The 24,263-nt window shown below is 38.5% G+C and overlaps 1 protein-coding gene across 2 annotated transcripts in view; it reads right to left on the reverse strand.

The window, feature by feature from the left end:
* ipo11 (importin 11) overlaps positions 1 to 24,263 on the reverse strand; it is a 147,901-nt gene that overhangs the window by 9,987 nt on the left and 113,651 nt on the right. The gene's annotated exons all lie outside the window — the stretch shown is intronic.

The following is a 24,263-nucleotide window of genomic DNA, read 5'->3' on the forward strand; positions in this document are numbered from 1 at the left end:
CATGGTTTCTGTTTTGTCTGAAAAGCCATATCTCCAGTGTTACTGGAGCCTGACTAAAAATTCTGCATAAAAGTGGCATAAAGAATAAAGACTTCATCACTGCTAATTAAATGCATTCAGTGAATTTTGGCATTTAACTGTTTTGTATTACTCTTTCAGTGTATTTGAGCCTATGTAACGTGTAGTTCTATGCTTTACATTTCTTACCAGTTACATTGGTCAGCAATAACAAAAAAGAAAAAACTAACTATTGAACATTCAGCATCTCCTAAAATGACTGGGACTACTATCATTTCTCAGAATAAAATAGTTAACTCTAAGTCAAAACAGTATTACATATAAAGTACAGTATAGTAGTCATGTGAAACATGTTCGGTTCAGGTCATTTGAGGCAAGTTGTCCACAAGAGAAGTAACAGTTTTACATTTTAAAGTTTGGCTTGTCAGGAAGATGAAACGGGAGAGTAACTGGGGCAAGTGGATGTGTGAGGGAAAGATAAAGGCAACAGAAAGATAGGGGGAGGAGTAGAGGTGCGATGAACAAAGAGAAGAAAGACATGTAGCTACAACATACTAAGTTGAGCAAAAACAGAAAAAAAAAGAACCAAGTGATGAACTAAAGGACAAAGGCAATCTGCATGAAGATAAGGAGCACAGTCAGCCTGAGGGGGGCAAAACCAAATATTCCTGTAAAGGCAAAAGTGCAAGGGAAGGACAGATGAGGCCCGTGGATGCTTGAGGAAGAAGAGAAATGAAGTGAGGATGAGAGGTACAGAGTGATGATGAGGAATGGATAGAGGGAGAGTGACATGCCCCCTGCTGCAGCTCACTGATAAAGAAGCACTGGTCTTCATGCCTCAGAGAGTGTGGAAGATAAATGAGAGGCAGGATGAAAAGAGAGACAGATGAGATGCGAAAAAAGTGGAAGGGGTTTGGTAGTTGCCTAGTGAGCACACAAAGTGAAAAAATGCAACGTAATAGAGAAGTAGGCGAGGACACAGTTTCTCCTGGATCACGATTATTGAACGATTATTTTGGTTTTGAATGTTGTTTTTTTTGCCCTCATATTTCACTGACGAGGTTTGTCCTGTAAACTTTAATATGAATCTCCTCATTCATAAAAGGACCTCTATGTGACAGGTGCTGTTATAAAAGCAGTTGAGTTAGGTCTGCAGTACGTGTTTGCGTAGCGAGTGACTACACGAGCGATTGAGAGAGAGAGTGGTAGAAAGTGACGCTGAAAGCGAGCGTGTAATAAGTTGTCAGTCTGGCAGTAAATGTACAGTGTAGGTCACAGTGTGTCCGTTATGAAAGGTCTGTTTTTTCCACAATTGCTGGAAAGTGAAGGCAGTTAACATGCTGCTAACATCTCCCTGTGCAGACTGAGCAGGAGTGGATGGGGCGGAGTTGCGTGACGACACACGCGGTGTTTCAAGGGGAATTTACATGAACACTAGGGCTGTCCCCAACTAAGGAGTTACATAGTCAGAATCGTCAAGTCCTTCCTATAGTCGAATCATGCGTTTTTATGCACGCCAATTGCGAGCCGGGGGGGGGCGTAACACACGGTAGCTCCGCTTTTATCTTGAGAAGCTGTAGAGCTGTAGTCTCATTCAACTTACCCTGTACATTTCCAGCTAAACTGAGGCTTTGTGAAGACCCTTTTCTCTCTCTCTCTCGCCTGTCATTCACCGGTCTTGTGCTGAGTTTTGCGTGCATTCTGTGCTGCCAACGACTGCCTGCACATCGAAGTTCCCCGCAGGTCTATTTCAAGTAGCCGGCTATTTTACAGGGTACCCCCAGGATTCTCAAAAGACTTTAGACCTTTTTAATTTAATACCAACTTCACTGTCGTATAATGATAAATCTGTATTTTTCCAATGTTACATACAAAACATTTTATTATAATACATTCAAATTTAACACACAATAGCTTGGGGTGTGTTTGTACTGAAGATATTTTAACACTATTTGATGAAATATTCAATGCTGAAATGTATTTAAAGAAAGTAGAAATAGAAATTTTTGAGCACTAAACACTTAATTTCCTGCATTCTGGAGACATTTTATGCACCAGTTTATGGTAGAACTGTCTTTATTTAAATAGTGATTCATTTTTTTTAGCTTAAACTTTTTTGAACAATGCACATTTGTTAAATTGCATGTTTTCTTATTGTGCAAATAAACCTTTCTCAAAGTATTGGCTCACACGCCGATCAGCTTGTTATGCTAACTTCAGCGCCACTGCCCTCCGTCAACTTGTTCGTATCTCTGGCTTTCTGAAGTTCACACACTTGCCCATTCTGAGTCGACGAGCTAATGTTAGTAGCACGTCAGAGACGTTTTCTTGTCTTTTCTAACAACTGACAAAGCTGGATGCCAGAGCGTAAAGCTAAACACTGACGTAAACAGCAACATTAACTGTACTGCCTATAACATCAGATTCACACCAAAAGAAGTATATTATGAGGTCTCACACACACAAAGTATTCATTTATGACGTTACGGCATTAATTAAATCCTACAAAAGAACAAGAAAAAATTTAAGACATTGGTAAATGAAATTGAATACTTTTAAGGCCTTATTTTTGGAATATGAAATTTAAGACTTTTTTAATACTTTTAAGACCCCGCGGGTACCCTATATTTAAAAACAATAAAAAAAAATTTGTGATTCATCATTGGTGATAAATTATCCAAAAGTCGCGGTGCGGACAACTCAGCACAACACCAGTGAAGCCAGGGCTCCGTCTCTTCAGCAAGTGTTCCTCTTCTACCACTACACACATGCACGCTACGCATACACATGCGCACTGACGACCCAGGGTTAGGGTTAAAATTTTGGATTTATTCACGCACTTTAAAAACATTTATTGAAAGTTTTTCTCTTCTTACATGTTTATTTGCGGCATTAAATGTTGAAATGTATATAAATGTAATAGGCTGTATATTAACTAATGGCTGGGCACGATCCACTGTTTGCCAAGTGTTTGTCATGTTCTGACCATAAAGAATTGTTTAAAACCACAATTAACCAACCGTCTGGTTTCTTCAACTTTCACTCAGCAGCCTTTAAACTTGAAAAAAAAAAAAAATGATTTGACATTTATAGTGATAATTATTGATATCGACTGACATTTTTTATCAGAACATTTTTGGCCATATTGCCCAGCCCCAGCTTGAATGCATACTGACAGAGTTAGTTAGTAACTTAGTTAGTATGCCTGTTCTTTTGCTCGTTTGGCTTGCTGACAACTAAATTACACCAGTTCTTTGTTTTAGGTCTGAACTGAAGAAGCTTTTGGATGAGAAGCAAAACGTCTTTAAGTATCTTCCACCAAGTCCAGATGCCCTTGATTTCAGCCTTCCTTGGATAATAATGACCTGAGAATCTTCACATACACCTGTTCTTTGGCTGGGGGTCAGGAGTATTTCAGAAGTTGGATATTATAAGAAAATAAATACAAAAAAGGCTGTGTTGTTCCAAAACATGAAAAAACAGCATCTTAATACAAAATGGAGTTTAAAAATAAGTCTGGTGATTTCCTATGTTTTCTTAATTATCGATAAAAATCACCATAAGACTACAATTAATTGATCCTACAAACAAAGCATTCTGTGTATCAAAAGCCTGACAGCTCATTGTCGTATTGTTACACTGGATGAGATGTTCCTTCATAACCATGAATATGGGCACTGTCATTTATTTTGAGTCAATCCCACATACACCCTCCTGCTACCATAAATACTCACTGGAGCGCCAAATCCGCAGCTGAAAATAGTCCCCGACAAATACACTATTTACTCCTCTTTGAGGAGTAATGGTTGCTAAGCTGTTGAAGCTGTTGTAGGCAACAATTAAGTCCTTTTAAAAATGTAAGTGTAGATTCATGAACAGTTTTTAAAGATTTATATCTTCAGAATGAACAAATGGGCTTGGGGCTGAGTGCCATAGACAAGCTGGGGAAGTTGGGAAAATATTGAGAGAAACTAACGGATTGTTGGTTTTGCTCTGTCCATGGGATTTGTTGAATTTAAAAAAGACTATTGAAATCATTATCTGTTAATTACTTTTTAAAGCCATCACAACTGGGACACTAGAGCAGAACTTTAGAGAGACGACTATCTGATTATAAACATTAAAGAATAAAGGGAAGCAAAGGAATGTTTGTTTGCGTGTATGCCAGTATTTATGGATGCATGTGTGTATGGATATTACGCATGAGAGGAAAAAATCTCTGTGTGTGTATATGTTGGCAGAGATGCACTGGCCTGGTGGGAATTGGCCTGCTGAGTCTGACACTAATCCCATTACCTCAGGCTTCTCCTACACCAACTTCTGCAAATATCTACTGTTTTCCCCACATATTTTGCCCTGATTAAAGGACACTACTACTACTACATTACTTACAGATGTAATTCATGCTATTCATGTTCAGTTGGACAGAAATTCAATTCCAACATTGTGCTGCACACCATGCTCTTTATGCTTCGTACCCTGGGACCAGTATAGTCTGCTCTCATAAAATGCAGTACCGTGTCTCCATCCCATAAGTATGCTGTGTCACACATACATGCACAGGAACGGTTGGTGTTGGCAGGCGTGCTGAAATCAACATTTCACACAAACTGCCCAGTAGATGACTACTGCGCAAAATCAAATAAATTCACAGAGATACAAGATGACCTCACTGATTAGCACTTTCTCGACCAGAAAGAAAAAATAATAAAAGTAATATTTGTAAATTCAGTTTAACAGAAAGCAAAAAAAAAAAAAAACTAAAGCTGCATGGTATTTTTGGTCTATGAACACTCCAAAAGAAATGATGACAATCATTTAAAAAAAACTGTTATTTAGTCTCTAAATGCCTAGCTGAGGTAACCCTGATTAAGACTTAACACAGGCTGATCTTAATCTGTGAAACTGGTGGAGTTCCCCTTTATAATTAATCAAAATTACAATAAGCACCATTAACCTCATGACTGCATTACATGGCTTCTAAATTATCCCAATTATAACTTGGATTAACATTTCTTAGTCCATTATCATTTAAACGATTGCAATTTAAACTCATTTGGCTACAAAGACTTGTTTTTAGCAAATTAAATTGTGTGTCTGTGTATGTGATTAAGCCTCTGTGGGTTATTCAACCCATCTGAAAGGGGGGTGTATTTTCCTATTAAAAAAAGACGTGTGTGTTGTTTTAGCTTTGCAGTGATGTGGTCACGTAAATGCCCTATCTGATCTATCCTGTCTGGATCTCTAATGACTGTATCATGACTGAGATCCAATTACTCACCTCTTTCTCATCCGGACAGAGGTTAAAAAAAGTGTGGGGGGGTACTTCTGGGGTCCTTACCCAAACACTAAGTACAAACTGAGAGCGCCGCCAGACTGGGAGACTGCAGCAATGCCACAGCAACAAGCACCATGGTCTGTCAAGGTTGACTTTAGAAAATCGATGGTTGTATGAGTTCAAATCACATTTTTTATACTTCTGAAGTGGTGCGTTTAAAAGGACATAAAAAAACAATGTATGTCACTGACCACACCTATAATTTGTGATTGGTTATACTGAAACACAGAAAAGGCAAATATACATTTGGAGGCAGCACAACAAAACTTTACCCTGCCGAGACCAGGCGAAGCAATCACCCATCAAAACACCTCATCTTCCTAATAGGGTTGGGCCGATAAGACAATGCCATCGTCCATCGGCGATGGCCGACAGACAACATCACGACGTTGAGCCGGCATCGTGATTGTAAACCCCCCCAGCAAAAAAATCTAACATTTTCACATTATACCACCCTGTGAAAGCAGCTTTTAATGACCACAAACATTCTTCTTATTGTTTTTAAGTATGCTTTGCACCTGCACACACCTACACTTCAGGTAAACACCCCTGCTTGCCCCGCCTCTCTCTGTCTCCCCCCCCATCTGCTCCACTTTCTCCATCAGCTGTAGCCTATGTTTTATAAAGTCGCCTTATAGACTGAGAACTTTCCACCCACAATCCGTTAGCACGGCAGCAGGTAAGACGACTGCTGCAACGACACGCTTCCTAACCATGCTTTTTACCAGATTTAACAACATTTCCAATGATGTGTTTTCGTGTTGTTGTGTGTTGTCAAAATCTCTCTGGGAATGCGAGTGTGGGTGTAAAACATTTTAATGTGTAAACAACATTTCATTCACATTTATGGATATGCCCTAAGCTGCACTGACCACACACACAAGAGATAAGGTCATGTACACTTGTCAGCATCATTATATTCAGGGACTGATTGATTAACCATACAGAAAACAGACAGCACCATTAAACAGTAATCAAAGGAGATAGACAAGTGGAATATAAAAAGTAAAAGACATGAGCATCAAAAAGAAACAAGAAGAGAGAGAGAGAGATTGCCCCCAAACATGGATAGACACACACCTCTCTCTCCTTTTGAGGTTTTATTAGTTCATGGTCTCTTGACTTAGAGGGAGGATTAGAACTTGATTGCAGTCATTTTCCTCACTAAATGAGGCGGCACAAATTGTAATACCCTAATTATTGTAGTAGAGGGCGTAAATGTAAGAGCTCTTTAGCAGTCTACCATAAGGGTGCAAATCACCAAACACATACCTTTAAGTGTAGGAGTATGCACATGCATGTACACACACACATACATATATATACGTACATATGTATACACATACATATATATACGTACATATGTATACACATACATATATATACACATACGTATATACATACATACATACACACATACATACACACCTGTATATTTATTTTTTTCCCCCCACCCCTTTATATTTTTATATATATGGGGGGGAAAAAAATCAATACACGGATGCCAAGTATCGATATGTTATTATATAAATTGCAGATGGGACTTTTAACTTTTTGGTACTAGAATAATAAAATCTATTGCTTTTTTAGTCCACTAGAAAACTTAACAGGACCATATAGAGGACTGAAAGAGAGAGAGAGAGAGAGAGAGAGAGAGAGAGAGAGAGAGAGAGAGAGAGAGACCTCGTATCTACACAATCATTCTTGATGGTGTGGGGTGTAGCATTTTTGTAGCAATCCCCGGACAGAAGGAATGTAACAAAATACAGATGCAAAACACAAAGCTAAATCTACAAAGCAAGTAAGGTAATGAAATGTCATGCCAAAACAGATTGCTTTAAAATGCAACTGAACCATGTCATTTATCGTATTTGGAGTCCAAAAATACAAAAGGTTATTTGTAAGAGATTTTGTTCACTATGCTCTGAAATGGATAAGAAAAACAATTAAAATAAAATAAAACTAAGGATGGTGAAACTGAAAAACAGTGTCATTAAAGGACTTCATATGAATTTTTATAGAGCCCTGTACTCATCAGATGAACTGAATTGTGTCAATAGCTAAAATGAAATATGAGTCCAAGGAAGTTGCCAGTGTCTATTGTAAATAAATGTGTGTACATAGATTAAGTGTGTGTAAATATGAAGCTCCATGATCCTTTGAAATGTTCTCAGTGATTCCATGCAGTACTACATTAAGTTAGCTTCTTTATTTTTGTTATCTTAAAATTGAATCAAATAGAAACAAAATTAGTTTAAGGATGACAAGGGCTACAGTGTAAGAACCTGTAGGATGGTATTGACTGCCTGTATTAAATTAAGGCTTATAAGTAATTCTGGCAATTTAAAACTTGACTTGTCGGTGCAAACCTTCACAGTGCTCTAGTGGATTTGGCTGAGCGATTGGCTGTGCCTTAGACTGGGGCTTGGAGCGACAAGCTGGGTCAAATAGTGATACGAGACATCCTGTCTGAAATCTGCTGTGCCATCTGGAAGGCACTGAAGGACCAATTTCTGCATTTATAAGATGGTACTCAGGAGTGGAAGAATGCAGTCAGCAACTTTTGCAGTTGGGAACTTTTTAAAATGTCATAGTTACAATGAGGGTGTGCGGAGCTCAAATGACAAATTTGAGCGTATGCTTAGTAGTTTTGATTTTATTGGACAGAATTGTTTACAGCGCAAGTTCGGCACTACTCTAAGTGTGAAAAAGTCAGACACTCATAATCTAATACTGTCTAAAGTGTGACAAGTAATCTACAAAGTTGAGCTAAAAGGTTTGGTTGCCTGCAAACTAATCTAGTGAGACTTTGCTACATTGTGCTGGACACCTAACAGTCTGTGGGGCTCTCTGCTTTAACAACAGCTGTTGAGCGAGTGCCAGATTTATACTTGCAGCTAAGTACTAAAATAGTTATATTAATGGGCCAGTTAATTTGCCAACCCCAGCTTCGCTCATAATGACAGGGTGGTTTAGCAAATAGCACCAAGAGAACACTGCATGCTTGGAATCCCTCTTCAGATAATACTGTTGAACTGACAGCAGTGTGCCAAAGGGCTTGTGTACAATAGATCAACATTTGCCATCAATCAATCAAGGTTCATGCAGGTTGATTAGCAAATCCACCTATCCTGAGCTAAAATCAATAAGACAATAATTTTTCCACTTGTCTGATGCTGGGACCTAACCTAAGCCAAGAGATGATCAAAGAAACAGCACCAAAACCCCTCCATTAAGTCACACCTGTGTGCGACTTTTCAGATAAACTCAGATCCTGTATTCATGTATACCACACCACAGGAGTGCAGGAGCTCTTCTGTGATGTGGCCATGACATGACTGAACCAATTAAGAGAATGCATGCCAGTTTTTCCTCACCTTTCCACTGCAGCGCAAGTTGCTACGGGAGGTAACTCAACAGTGAACTTAACTATTTCCCTAGGTGAAAGTCTCAACTTGCTGGATGAGAACGGACTGTTTTCTTGTTTCTCTTTAGTTTTCTGTTTGCCAAACACATTTTTAGATCTCAAAGGAGATTGTTACACCACACAAGGATCTCATACCTAGAAGAAGAAGATATGGATTCCACTGGGTCATCGCAGACAGAAGGATAACCGCTGAGCCCTGCTGTCTCCCCACAATGTTATAGGTTTATAACTGTGTTATTGTAAGCTGAGCCTCATTGTTGTGATTTCTGTGGGAAATAATGGGCCGCTGCATCCCGTTTACTGCTGTGTGAATTTGTACCTAGCACGTTTAATTTCACGTGGGTCTATTCCAAGATATAATATTCTTTGTGTAGTTCATCCGTGGTGGTGAATGATTCGAACGTCCCGCGAGGTCCACGCACAACACGCCGTCTCTCTCTCTCTTCTCCCACACACACAAGGTCCAAACATGTGCACTGACCCCCCCCCCCCCCCCCCCCTTAAGGGTCAGGGTTGCAAGTGTGGATTTATTCACACACTTTAAAAAAGCTTCTTTCTTTTCACATTTTTATTCACAGCATTATATGTTGATATATGATGATGATGATGATAATATGCTGTATATTAACTTATTGGGAGAAAACGGTAGTTCTATGTAGGGCTGCAGCTAACGATGATTTTAGTATTCAAAGCTTCGATAGATTATTTCAACGATTCATCGATGTGTCCTTTAAGAAGTACTTTTGCTTGGCGGCGTCGCCGCCCCCCGTAACCGGATCGGCTGGGCACGTTTATAGGAGATAGATATTTATTAGTCCTTTCGGAAATTCATAGTGTGTCATACGGCAAACATCAGACCAACAACCAGACAGCTGCTTTACCAACACAAACATCACCCTAGTGCTATACAAGTTATACTAAAGGCTCGTGCAGACTACACGACTTTTAGCGTTGGCCGATGGCCGTGTTGTTCACACAACTTGCCGTGATATATCATCAGTCTTGAAGTCATCGTGGCTTTCACACTACGTGACAGATCGGTGACAGGGACATACACACACTACAAGAGTTGACGGCTGTGTCACCCGACGCTGGTCTCCAAACCACGTTTTGTCCCTCACTATTTTCACTCTCTTCCTCCACTTTGCAAACACCATCATAATCATGTTGGGTTTCACAGCATAAGCGCAATGTGCGACAGTAATAAATGTCCCTGCGAAACACTGTGCTGTATAGTTAAATGGATTAAATGAAGCATCAATGCAAAGAATTTGTGTCGAAGCATTTTATTAATCGATTTTATCGATTAAACCAATGAATCGTTTCAGCCCTAGTTCTATAGCCAAAATGGCATGATTCTCATTTCATATTGCCTCTCCGAAGATTTGATGGTGAGACTGGTGGTCGGATCAGGCTCAGAAGCATTGAATATTCGACTATTCGGAGTAACCCCTAGTATACATATACGATAAATTTGACCCTGGTCTTACATTGCTCTCAATGTACATACACAGAACGAGCATAAACAAACAGCACAAGCTCAGAAAATCAGACACAAACTACAACATTTGTTGTTAGCATAGGGAAAAGAATGCTTTGTGTGCAGGTATTCTCGTATTTACATGAGGTAGATTGATATGATATATACAGTAACAGTACAGTTACAGTTGCTCATCAGAGTGATGGCCTGAGTAGAAAGTGTGTGAGTGCTCTGTTGTGCCTACCAGATTGTTGTATGTTTTTGTTGTGCTTAGAGTAGATAATAGTGGTTTATTGGCTGAAGTTGCTGATTACTGATCTGTGCTTGGTTATACTGTTAAATAAATTCAACTGTACCGTTAAAGATTATTTGTCTGTAGTTATCGGTGTATGAATCGTAATAACAGTGCTCAAATTCACCCTTTTACTCTCCACCTTATTAATTGTCATTTCTTGGTGGGCAAACCCCTTTGACTATTTTCATGTTTGGTTATTGCTCAGTGTGGTGACCCATTTTTATTAACTTCATTAATATTACTAAATATATTTGATATTTGCTAATAACCAAAACTGACCCTACCAGATCCAAAAACTGACAATCCCTGAATTTGAGTGAATAGAACAAAAAGGGTGAGAACCTGCACCAATCACACAGGTTTTGACTGTAATGAGCCAGATGTAGATGTATTTAAATCAATTTAAGAACTGAATTGTCAGACCAAAGATCAATTATTCTCATTACATAAATCATACTGATTAACTCCCCATAAATCTAAAAAGCTGACAGGTGAAAATACTAAACACACTTTTGGCTGCAGTGTCACCTGATCTGCACAGCTGCAACATTACCACAAAGACAGGCAGAGATGTAAGTGGGCAAATGATTCTAGACTTCCCTGTGGTGCATGCTTAACATTTTAATATCTAGCTGCTCTTTATAACAGCAGATTGCCGTTTTGTTGAGATTCCTCCATGGGACAGCTTAATCACAATGGCAACACTAATGATAAATCCTGCACACCTGTCTTCCTTTATTCTGTCTCATTAGACCTTCAGTTGAAGATGGGCTGGGCTATGATGAATTAGGTGAGCTCACCGGACTCCAGGTACTACCAAGAATGATAGAGGTAATTAGTCCCACCCTAAAAGGTGCAACAAAAACTGATGGGCGAGTCATAGGGGTGTCAATCAAGCACAGTCTGTACATGCCTATAAGTCCTGAGAGGAGATGTAATCAGCAAGAATAAGTACAGTCACCTGTGTGGGTTTACCACGGGTGTGCATGGCCTTTAAAATACGGCAATATGGCAGATATATTGACATGTCAGAGCCAGAAAAGCACAGGTATTTAATAACATTACTGATGGCTGCATTCCACTTAGAGCAGGTATTGTGCGTGTAGGTTTACTGGAATAGATTACTGGCACACTTAAGGGAACAGATCAATTGTTAATGTAATTAATTACACCAGTGCGTTTCCTGCTTTGACAAATGAAAATGTCTGCTGTGTAAAAGGCTATATCCCCATGAAGGGGAAAAAAACAGGTGGAAAATACAACCTGTACCTAAACTGGCAACTTCCCTCGCCGTTCTCCCAGGGACACACAGTTAAAGACGGCTTGCTTTGGGCAGATTTACAGCGAGGGCTGCACGATTAATCTAATCGCAATGTCGTCATCTGCGAGTACATGACCGCAAAAAGTATGCAATTTAATAAAACAAAATGTGTGTTACACTCTCTTCTCTGTGTGCACTGCAGTTTGCTCATTATCCATGCCCACACCGGGCTCTCGCATGTGCCTGTATAAACAGATGGGCCTATGTGCAATCAGAAAAATTATATATGAGCAGTGTGCGAGTAACTTTTAAGACAACAACCTACCGTAACCCCCCTCCCTGCTCCGCCGCTAATCGTTCAAAACATAGTCAGACACGCGACTGGAACACCGAGACAAATACCGGTGCTCTGGTTGCTCTGTGACAGAGACAGATATTATATACCGACCAAGCACAGCCCGGATGGAGCGGGATGTTAAAAAATGTTTGACGTACTACAGCAAACTTTCCAATGTTGAACAGTATTATTATTGACAAGTTACTAAGTTACTTAGCATTAACAAATTACAGACCACTGTAGAGCCTTTTGCTTGCACAAGGATTAAATAAATGAAAAATCAACAAAAAAGAAATGAAACTGCTTTAACTGAATTTAATATTCAACTAGTGGTAAAATAATATACTATCATATGAAATTATAATGAATATAGTAATTAATATAGGCTATTATTGTTATACCAACAGTATACTATTAACTGAACATTATACTCTTTACTTAATGTTTTAATATTATACTAATACACTCATGTAGTTCCTACTCCAGGTAGTGGATAGAGCCTCTGCAGCGGACAGATGTAAATTTAGCTGACAGTGTGCTAATATTTGCTCCTTCCAGCCTCCTCCTCCGTAGAGCAACACGCTCCCTTGGTTCTATTTTACTAGTTATTGTTATAAATATTGTTTAACTTTATTCAGTTGAGAAAAACACATTTCAAAATGTCAGTATGTGTGCATTTTCCTTGATAATCAAGCAAGTAGACTCAAAATATCATTTGTTCCATTATAATTGAATCGCAATACTTACCACAGTAATCGCAATGACCTTTTCTCCAAAATCCGCTTTATCATTACTGCCCTTATTATACTCCAAGGGTTATAATGACTGTATCCGTCACCTGGTTGGAACTTGCCAGTAAAGTAGCCACACTCATATTTGTAATTTTTCCTAGTGTAGTTTCTGTAATTCATTTTTCCATGACATTGATTTAGCAATGGTTATGACCTTCCAAATAACAAGTGTAACCTAATTTCACCTACATATTTAATGGTACCCTGACCCACCAGTTGTGTCAGAGTATGAGCGAATACTATCAGTTATTTCATATTTCCTGTGTATTTACAGTAAATCAATCTATAGATTTATTCATACGCGTAGGAGCCATTATACATGGGGAAACGTCCCCCCCACATTTCAAAATCTAAGTTTTGTCCCCCTCACTTTTCTCCAGTGCGAGGCAGTTTACTAGTGACTAGTCAATGAATCCCACACTCTGCATCAGACATAGGCTAAATAAACGGTTGAAATGCGGACAAAAATCATGTAGGCCTATAGAAAACATGCGACAGAAGACAAAAGTGGAGCTGAAAAGTTAAGAGAGAAAAAAAGACAGTTCGCTCGAGGCAGGTGCAGCAAAGTGCCTCAATATTAGGCTACTAGGGATGAAACAGTATGAAAATTTCATATCACGATTATAGTGACCAAAATTATCACTGTTATCAGTATTATCACGGTATTGTAAAAATGTGCCAAAAAATATTAAAATGTACTGATACACACACTGAAACCATTTCAACAAGTTTTAAATTGAAAACTACAAATACAACTGCCATTTTGTTTGCATAAAAAATAAAGTAACAGCAAATACCTTTTGTAAACATGTGAAAATCATGTAAGTATGCATTATCAAGATTTTATATAGGTAATACAATGACCCCGTGGACAATTACATGAAAACAAATAACTCTTTAGAAGACAGTGACAGTAAACTGTAATGAGCCCAAAAACTGACATAAATACACAGGAGTCTGTAGCGTTTCTAGATATGCTGTTTGGTTGACTAAACTGCGTAACGTGTTATGTGCAGTGGAGCGGTTTTACAAGAGCAGCAACACTGAGAGCTTCAGTTTACACGCTGTTAGCAAGTCAGAGAGACAAACCAAAGCTAAAAGTTAACTCACCCTGCGTTCACTATAAGGTTATTTTCTTCAATCAAGTTTCCATCAGTGCTCTCATAAAAACTAAAATACGACCAGACTTCAGAGTGACTGAAAATCTCTGAAGCGTTGTCTTCCGCCGTGCTGTCACTGACCTAAACAAACTAAGTGTGATACTTTAAAGTGATCTTATCAATACATTCATGGAGATTTATATAGGAATAATTGTCTTAAACAGAAATAGCTAAATTACAAATAACCAAGCAAAGCAAATTGCATTCCCTAGAAATAACCGGATGCACAGCAGATGAAATATATATTTAAATATATAGTAGATCGAGTTATTGTACTTTTTCTTGAGTAAAGATTTTGAGTACTCTACCCGCCACTGGGCAGCAGCACCAGTAACAGCGCTGATATGGTGAACACGAGGCAGACAGCAAGAGGGCAATAGATGAGGGCAATAGCAAAACAGAGTCAAAGCCCGCAGAGTAAAAAGCACCAGTTTATGGTAAGATTGATGATGATATGGCTTATTTATTTATTTTTATTTATGTACTGTATTCAAGGACTCAGCTGAGTGGATTTCTGTACTTTAGGATAGTTTTAGAGGTGTTTCTAGTTTTAGTATTTTAAAGGCTCATTTAGTTATGTACTCTAAAATTCTCAAGAATGCAGGAATAAAGATCTCTAAAGGCCCAGAGGCCCTGACAAATGCTTTGTTTGGAGAGTGTGCTAACCAGAGACAAACTCCTGGGCCATTTGTTCGCCCCTGTCTGTGACCATCCTTGGCCTTAAAAACCTGTTAAGTGTCCATTAACAGTTTAAAAGTAGCCAAAATCGTCACACAGAGATGAGCTTCTTGGAGTATTTTAAGAGGAAGAGGACAGAGGTCAGAGGATGAGCTTTTAAGTTGTATGGATAGCTACTAAACATAGTAAATTCTAAAACTCACGTAGTAAAAAGACTTTGTTTGGTGGGCGGCATGTCATCAGAGTTTGCATTGAAGACAGTTCTGTGTTCACAAACATTTGTTGCAGGGAGAGTCAGGGCCAAGTGAGACACAGGAAATATCACAGACAGCTCACAGGTGTAACATTAGGATAACTAAATACATTTGTACTGTGGCTACATTAACTAGCAGGTTATATGCAATAGCATGGTTTTTATGGTAGGTAGTCAGTGGAGTTTTGTTCTAGTTACATTATACTCCGTCTCTCAAACTCCCCTAGATCTTCAGCCCCCCCAGGTTCAAAGTCGCTCCTACACCGCTGGATTTACTTTAACTTTGGTATTAAAATATATTTCCTTTACATTACCTACATAGTTATTCAATGAAAAAAAAGTAATGTAAAAAAGTGGATAACGTTTTGTAAGTACTGCATTTTGTATATTATTCCCATCCCGTTAGAGCGGAATGCAATATAACTCTACTGATGTAGCTATAAAACTAAAAGGTAACACAATGCTAGCCTCAGCCCAGAGATACAGGCTTCAAAGTCCATCAATGTAATATATGGTATCTCTGAGTAACCCTACTAGCATGCTTTACCTGCTGTACTTAGGTTTTGATTAATTTAAAAAGTGGAAAATTGTAATGTTTGTAATCCTGTCACACCCTAAAAACTGAGAACTCTCAGTACTCTCATAGACAAATGGCTGTAAAGCTGAGAAGCGACGTAGATGGAAACTAATTTTGATGGCTCTGTATGCCTGTAGGCAGCACAAAGGAGAATCTTTATATCTTGAGCAGCAAAATAACAGACACACAGGTCTGTTATTCAACAAAACCAAATTATGTTGACACTGATGGTCTGCTTGAGACTAGGAGCAATAATAAAGCAAGAATGGCAAGTCTTCATTACTAATGCTTTGTGTGGCCCAGAGTGAATTGATAACACACTGAAACTCATTTCCTACAAATATATACCTCTAGAGGACCTCTGGAGTCAGTTTGATTGTTCATTAAAATTAAATAATGAAAAACTGCTGAATGACAAAAACAATTTCATGATTAATCGATAGTTCAACAAAACTTCAAAAAGCATTTCCAGTTCACTCTGAGCAATGACAGCCACTGGGAAATAAAGTCACAAGTCTCATTTTCTATCATTTCCTTTCTTAAACATCAAAGCATGCATATTTAATCGAATTGTTGTTTAATGGAACTAAATCAGTTTTATTGCTAATCTATACAAACTAATGAAAATGAAGGGACAATTCCACGGCTAATTAATAAGTGCTGGAAAGTGTTTTCCATTTACTCTGAGCAATAACAGCCATGGGGCAACAGGTATTATTCTTTATCATCCTCTTCTCAAATTTAAAAGCAGGCACATTTAATAGAGCGCCCTTTCAAAGCCCCATTTCATCAGCAAAAGTTTTACTGCAGGAGGTTCTCTGATAGGAATTTATTACTTAAGCCCCATTTGGATTAAAAGAGGTGGTGGGCGAATACTTGTTATGCTCCGTCATCCACATCGCTTAGATTTTAGTAATTTTGATTCTTATGAAAACCCTTGCTCTTGTTCATTTTATAACGGAAAGTAAAATATCATAAAAGCAGATTAAGTATAGGTTTATGTTTTCTATTAACTATAAACACAAGTTTAATATTTGCTTTTTTCTGCACAGGCATCTTTTTTGCTGACAACAATAACCTTGCTAAAATGGCACTGCAAGTGTCTACAGTCCACCGTATCTCAGTGTCGTTCCTCCTTAAGTCAGGCACATGGACAGTGAATACCACATTCCTAAATGTGATTAAACAGTGATTTAACTATCTGCTACACACATACTTACCGGTATTCCTGTAACTCTGTCTGCTGAGTTTTTAGTCTGAGTTGCAGCCAACTTTTGCTGCTTTCAGAATTACCATATGTAAAGTATAGAGACAATTTTTAAATTCAAAATAAGCTTCTTTGAATCTGAAAACAACTGTTCAACAACTGTGAGCTTAATGTTTATCATCACATATCATATGTATGCGCATTTACCAATCACAGAAAGATGCATTTCTGTACACCAACTCATTAGCTTAATTGCCTGGAACAAAAAACTCATCAGTTACACATCCTGAGCAAATGATATAAATGGCTAAACTAAATTCAAATAAATCGAAACTACATTAAACAATAAACAGTAAACTAAATGGGACTTTTAAAATTAGGGTATGTAGTTGGTGTGCCCCTGGGGTGCTGCAATACAGCAGTAACCCATAAGAAGTAAAGTGTCTGATCGGCAGATTGAGTGTAGCTTCTTGGGCAAAGAACTTCATATCTAGTGTTTTGTCATTACGTCTGTGGAAAGGAAAACAGGAAAAAGGTTTTACAGTAACAAAATAAAGGTGGACCTGATGGTGGCCTCCACACATTTAGCTGATCTGTAGAACTACACACTAAAAAAAAAACATATTTTGTAAGTAGATTTGTGATTTGCGTGGTGGGTTTGGGTATAGGAAGCGTCAAAGGGATAGGTTTCAACCTGATCACCATTTTAGGACTTTGGACTGAAATGATAATTCTGTGCAGTACTTACATTAACACGATCCTTCTTTCACAACTGCTGTTGACATGCTCTTGAGAAAGGCATTGACCCTTACATGCTCTACTACAAATACTACAAGGGTTGTTTATACGAGTAGTCTGTCTGCATGGAAATTCAGCCTAGTGGTATCTAGCTATGCCAAACATTTTAGATATTTGGCCAAGGCTTTGAGGTATGCACTACTAACACTTCTATTGCCACCACAGTACACAGTTTGTGCTCACCAAAGCTGACAGCAACAAAAAAACCTCAACAGCAATGTGTATTTCTAGAAACAAAATTCTGCTTACGCTGGATTAATTCCTTGCTTTGCTGTCAACAGTTGTCACAATCTTACTTTTTTAACGTTTAATAGAAAGGAATCACCGATGGAAATAATTTACAGCAAGGAATGTGAATCTCGGGTAAGATGAATACTATTTGAAATGACACGCTGCTTATGTTTATTTTTCCCACTCTCCAACATCATGACAGGGTGGCATGGAAGGTTTTGAAAGCCAATTTCTCAATATATCAGCAAAACAATAAATAAATAAATAAATAAAACTATCTGCATGGCTGCAGTAGACACCACTAAAGGGGTGAATAGACAGGACTGGATGTTTGTTTATAATTGCTCATTTCAAATCTCCCCATTCAATCAGTTGAGACCAGTTCTAGCTTACATGTAAGTAGCGGAAACTATGGTGCAGTTGTATTAGTTGTATTTTGGCTATGATTCAAAACATGATACCATAGCTGGCCTCTATCACTATTCAATGATCAGGTTTAGCAGCCTACCCCCTCATTATATCCCAGTTTTTCCTGCACTGTTGTGTGTAATAGGGCTCCTTTGTATTCTATTTTTATGTTAGAGTCTAATCAGTCATTGGCAACTACTCATACTAATGCAGCACAATACCCTGCATGCGTCTTGTGTGTGTACATTAGTGTGTAGTTAAAATTTTTTTAGAAAAAATAAAACAGAGAGAGAATAGGCTCAAGTGGGTGTGTGCTACCACAGCACAACAGACAGAGCCCATGTCATTAGTACCCAGTGGAGAAAGTCTTTGATGTCGCCTATCCCTCTTCTTGTTTGATGGTGCTGGCCTTGTAGATGAAGCACAAGAATCAAATGATACATTATGTACCGAGGCCGAAACACAGCATCAGTTAGCCTAGTCTAGTTGCCTGGAACACCCAGATCAAAGTGAGGGACCCTTACAAATCCCAGGCAAGATAAAAGTGGAACAGTCAACAGCTTCCAAAGCACAAAACAAACTCCCACTTCATGCGCAGAAAAACACAACAAGTCAAATTTAGGGACAAATCAAAAGACGGCAGCAGTGGTGAAGCAGCCTCTCCTCCCACAAATCTTCAAGCTGCACCCATGAAGAAACCCTCGGACTGGAATGATAGATCGAGCCGAACACTGAGCTATTCAGGTCATCCTAACACAATGTTTTGTACCCTGCCCAGAGCATCTGAACAAACTTTTACATTTATTCATTTAGCTGACGCTTTTATCCAAAGCGACTGACAAAGCTATATACCGTAAAACTTCAATTAATAGCCGAGTCCCAAACAGCCACCTACCTCCTTTACTGGCCTGGTGTGGGAACACATTTTGACAAATAAACGCCTGCCTTAATTAAATGCCTGGTCTGGTTAAGATCTTTGGATGTATAAAACCTCTTAAACCCCGCAGGGTCGCCCGCTTTAGCTGCTTCTAAGCTGCTCAGATTGTTAATACAAATATTAATGTTTAAACGTATTATCAATATGTCAATATGGACATGCTGAACATCGTTAGATCGGTTAGATTCTCCACAATACCACTGTTATGTTCATTTAACGGAAACAACAAGACCCAAAGTCTAATTCTTCTAGATTTACCGGTGTAACCTGCCTGGCTACAAGAGAGGAAAAGGGGAAAAAGTTCTGACTCACGTTAACTTTGAAGCGCTTGTTAAGTCTGAATGTATACGTTCCTTGATTTAATATATTCCTTTAGTCTGTAAGGGTCCACCCATCAAAAGAATCAAAACAGCTTTTCAGAAACATTTATCCAAGTTGTGAATCCTGTCATGTGAAGTCCATCGCTTTCTGTCTGCTAACTTCTCTCATCCTGCACCGTGTTGTTGTTTTCGTGAGGTTGTTGCCTTCAAAATAAAAGCGCATAAGCTGTCTGTCGGAGCTAGATCAAATGAATGACGTGTCATTTGACATTATTTGATCATTTTTACGGAAATATTATTCTGTTTGAAATAAATAAACTGTTTCATAGTAGTTTCAGTTTTGTGAAAAATAATTAAAGGCCTGTTCCATATGGACGCCTGTCCCAAGTCAATTCAGTGATTTTAGCAAATAAAAGCCTGGGCTATTATTCAAAGTTTTACGGTATGTCAGGTCGCACACCTCTGGAGCAACTAGGAGTTAAGTGTCTTGCTCAGGGACACATTTTCTTAAGTTTCTAGTGTATCTAATCATTGTAATCAACAGTATGTCACCATGGTAAATAGAGCTGCAATGATTAGTCAATTATTTGATTAGTTGGTCGAAAGAAAATTAATCGACAACTATTTTGATAATCGAGTCATTTTTTGAAGCACAAATTTGTGGACTTAAATTGAGGACTTGCTTCTGTTCTTTGTCATTTATGTCAGTAAATGAAGAGTCTTTGGGTTTTTGACTGTTGGTTGGACCAACAGAAGCAATTTAAAGATGTCACTTTAGGCTCAAGAAAATTGTGCTGAGCATTTTTCACATTTTATAACGATTAGTCAATTACTCGTGATAATAGTCGGCAGATTAGTCGACAATGAAAATAATCATTAATTGCAGCTCTAATGGTCAAAAAGATTGTCATGATTTTCATTAAAAATAGTGCTTACTAAGAAATGCACGCACACAGACAAACATCTGACACACTGGCACCACAGGAATTCAATAGGGGTTTCAAAGTTAGCAATTAGCAGCCATTTCCTTCTTCTTTCCTTCTTATTTTTCTCTCCCTTTCTCTGCACCAGCAACAACAGATACGTTACCTCGTTTCTGCTTGGCCCTCTACGTAACGTTTTGATAAAATCTTTTGATTCCGAGGTTTCACTTGGATTCCAAATTATCTGGGGGATATTTCATATTGGACAGTGAAGCACAAGCCAAACACTCATTAAAAGGTATGAGTATAGGAAGTGTTAAGTACGTCTATGTACTGACACCCCCCACAGACACACACACTCACACGCCTCTAGTTACTGTCAAAGCTCCACTGAACTCCCTGTGTTTCCAGCAGAGATACAGTATGTCTGACATTAGCTCCTCATGGCTGGTTAGCTCTGACTCCAGGCTCTACATTGCTGTCCATGCTACACTCCCGTGTCACATAGTACGTAGCCACAAGGCCACACCTTCTACAGTCCGTTGCTTTCTCACTCCTTTTGTAGCATTTAAAAAAATATATATGTTGGAAGGGAGGGTTCTAGCAGAATTTGAGGGTGCACCTACCCCTTTAAGTACAGAGCTGCCAACAGTTTAATTTAGTGGGCTGTCAGTCATCACTCACTTCATCCTTACCATTTGTGACCCACTGGTAACTTGTCACAATTACTAGAATGTGAATCTGTCATCAATAAAATATAGCTAGTGTCAATTTCAACTGGGAGGCTAAAAAAATATGACACTTGTGTATAGCCTTAAATGTGAGCTAAACTGGTCCAATTTTCTAAAGATGAATGAACTTTACATTCAAAATTGAGTTCTGAGTAAATTACAAGATTTCTAGAATTAATTAATAAAGATTCAAAAGGGAGCCCCCATGTTTTAAATCCAGCTGGGGTCTTTTTTTGCCATCTTTCTCTCTTTCACTGATTTCCTGTGATCCCTTCACTGTCAATATCTCATAAAAAGGCCCCAAAAATATATTATTAAAGTCAAATAAAATACTTTTCCTACTGATGGACCAATACTGGTCAGCAAAATTTACCTACCCTTTAAGTACAGAGCTGCTAAAAGTTTAATTTAGTGGCTGTCAGTCATCACTAGCTTTAACTTCATCCTTATCATATGTGACCCACTGGTAACTGGTAATTTGTCACAATTATTAGAATGTGAATCTGTCATCAATAAATATAGCTAGTGTCAATTTCGACAGTCAGGCTAATTATTTTCTAATTAAGGTCTAATATGACACTTGTGTACTGTCTTAAATGTGAGCTAAACCGGTCCAATTTTCTTCAAAGTGAAGTCCCCATGTCTCATATCCAGTAAAGTAAAATACCTTACCTGCTGATGGACCAATACTGGTGAAACACTAGTTTCTGTTCTAATCCTAAAAACCTTCTTTATCATAAGATTGCCTATACTGCTGTGTGACATACTAATTGTTTCACCTTTCAGCGTCAAATTAAGGCACTTTCTAGCCAGCAAAGTTAATTCAAATATCAATTGTAATTCTTTCTGCCTTTGCAGCACATAACAGCTTTAAAAGCACTTAATTTCTAAAACAGTTAGCAAACCAGTTTCTTTTTTTTCCTCAAGGGTCCATGTTACTACAAAAGTACATACATATGGAATAAGCTGTATTAGCAACTTAGAAAGTTATAATTCACAGCCTTTTAAAAGCTTTACCATGGAAACATCCACATTTGAAAAAAGTAGTGTTTGCTACACTTGTTTGCTACACTACCAGCAGTAAAGTCACTGTCATCTTAAAAGCAAATTGTCTAACAAAACAAAAAGTAAAGAGCCACTATAGGAACTGCACGCTAGTAACAGAGTGATGAGGAGATATTTCAATGTGATGTGAGGACCAGTGATCAAGGTAATTTCTCCATTTTCCCCGTATTCATTTTATTCATCTTTTATGCAAGATTGCAGGTGCCCGCAAGGGAACAGCTAAATCTAATTCAACAAGACAAAACAGCATAATCATACAAATATCACCTGCAGCCAGACAGACTGTGATGCGACTGCTTGATGAAGGGAGGCAACACAAGTAGAAGTGAGGAAGCAAGATAAGGACAGATGAGGGTAAAAAGGAGAGGGGATTTACCAGAATGTAAAAGAAAGGTGGCAAGGATGGGTGCGGTATTATACTATATGGCCATGCGTGTAATTGGGCAGAGAGTTTGTTTTTTGTCTGCTTCTGCCACCTTCAACCATATGCCAATTTACATTATCTATGTCATCATCAGCTGATATATTGGACAGCCGTGTTCACATCATAAGGGATGAATAGCAGCAATGGGAAACACTCCTGTCATCGATGTCATCAAGATGGTTGTATGATTACAGAGTTGGCCATTTGATTTTTAAAATACTGTGCAATGACAAGACAATGCTATATCAATTCAATTTGGGTTTAATTACATTAACGACAGTCTTTCTCTAATGTGAGGCGTTCATATTTGTGTGGTTTTTACCTTTAGCGAGCCTTCAAGAAAAATCTGACTTTCCCAAATTATACTTTTTACTTGCTACTTGGATGTTGATGTGAATGCCATTTACAGTAAATGTAAAAATGATAACCCCAATATGACTCAAAGCGGCAAGGCAGTGTAGCTCTACTCCGCACAACATTTGTTCTCTCTGAAAGTAATATGTATAGAATTACAGACAGCAAGTAAGTATTTTATTTATTTATGTTACTTTATTTTGCATATGCAGTGTACATTAAAAGGGTGAAAATTCAAACATAGTATTCAATTCAATTAAATTTTATTTATATAGCACCAAATCACAACAACAGTTATCTCACAGCGCTTTTCATAAAAGAGCAGGTCTAGACCGTACTCTGTGATGTTATTTACAGAAGCCCAACAGTTAGTAGGGCTCAGTCAGGGAATCGTGACTATCCACACCACACAAATGCCCGGAAAAGGAAAAGGAGTGAGTCCAGTCTCTATCTAAGACCAGTGCTGTGTATAAAAGGTGAGCCCCACAATATCTTTTTGGTATTGCTTCACCTCCCCGACTTGCTCAAGCTTATTCATCCACAGAGCAGTGACATTTCACATCTCAAGTGCCAGTTTTCGTAGCCAGGCTTCCTACTTTTACCCACTGCCTGACTGTCAATGTACCAGACCCTGACATCTAACCTTGCAGATGCCAGACACACGTGGCAGCTTCTGATTAAACTTGGCTGAACAAAAGTTGCTTGTTGTTCATGTGATCTGTTTAAATTTTAGCACAAAATTACATGTTGTACTGTCTATTGAACATATTAATCAAAGTGAGGTAGTGATGGACAAACAATACAGTTCGAGTTTATTATTTACTATAAGAAATGTGCTGGAGCAAGCAATATACCCTGTCTCTCAGTAGCTCTTTCAGACTACCACAAACACACATTTGTTTACATATAAATACTTTTACACAGATATGGGCACACCTGCCAAGGCGAGAAAGCATAAGAGAGCCAAACTGGAGTCAATAAATGTTCAAAAACGTCACGGGTCCCCTTCCTCATTAACTTTCTCCTCAAACTGAAAACTGTCTAACGCCCGTGACACACACAAACGCATTCACGTACGTCCCCAAGCACACACACACCGATATGCATTAAGAAGCAGAAAGAGGTGTGACTTTAAGTCTTCTCTACTCTGTTCCCTTGAGCAAAAAGTCAGGGTCTGGGCTGAGGTGATAAGTGCACTGGGATACCGCCCAGCAAATACACTTCCTTACACAGAGAGAAAAACTCACAAA

Source organism: Micropterus salmoides, unplaced genomic scaffold (assembly GCF_014851395.1).
Source record: "Micropterus salmoides isolate LMB-PRFRI ecotype aquatic unplaced genomic scaffold, ASM1485139v1 Ms_hic_scaffold_7, whole genome shotgun sequence".
In the NCBI taxonomy this organism is placed as follows: domain Eukaryota; kingdom Metazoa; phylum Chordata; class Actinopteri; order Centrarchiformes; family Centrarchidae; genus Micropterus; species Micropterus salmoides.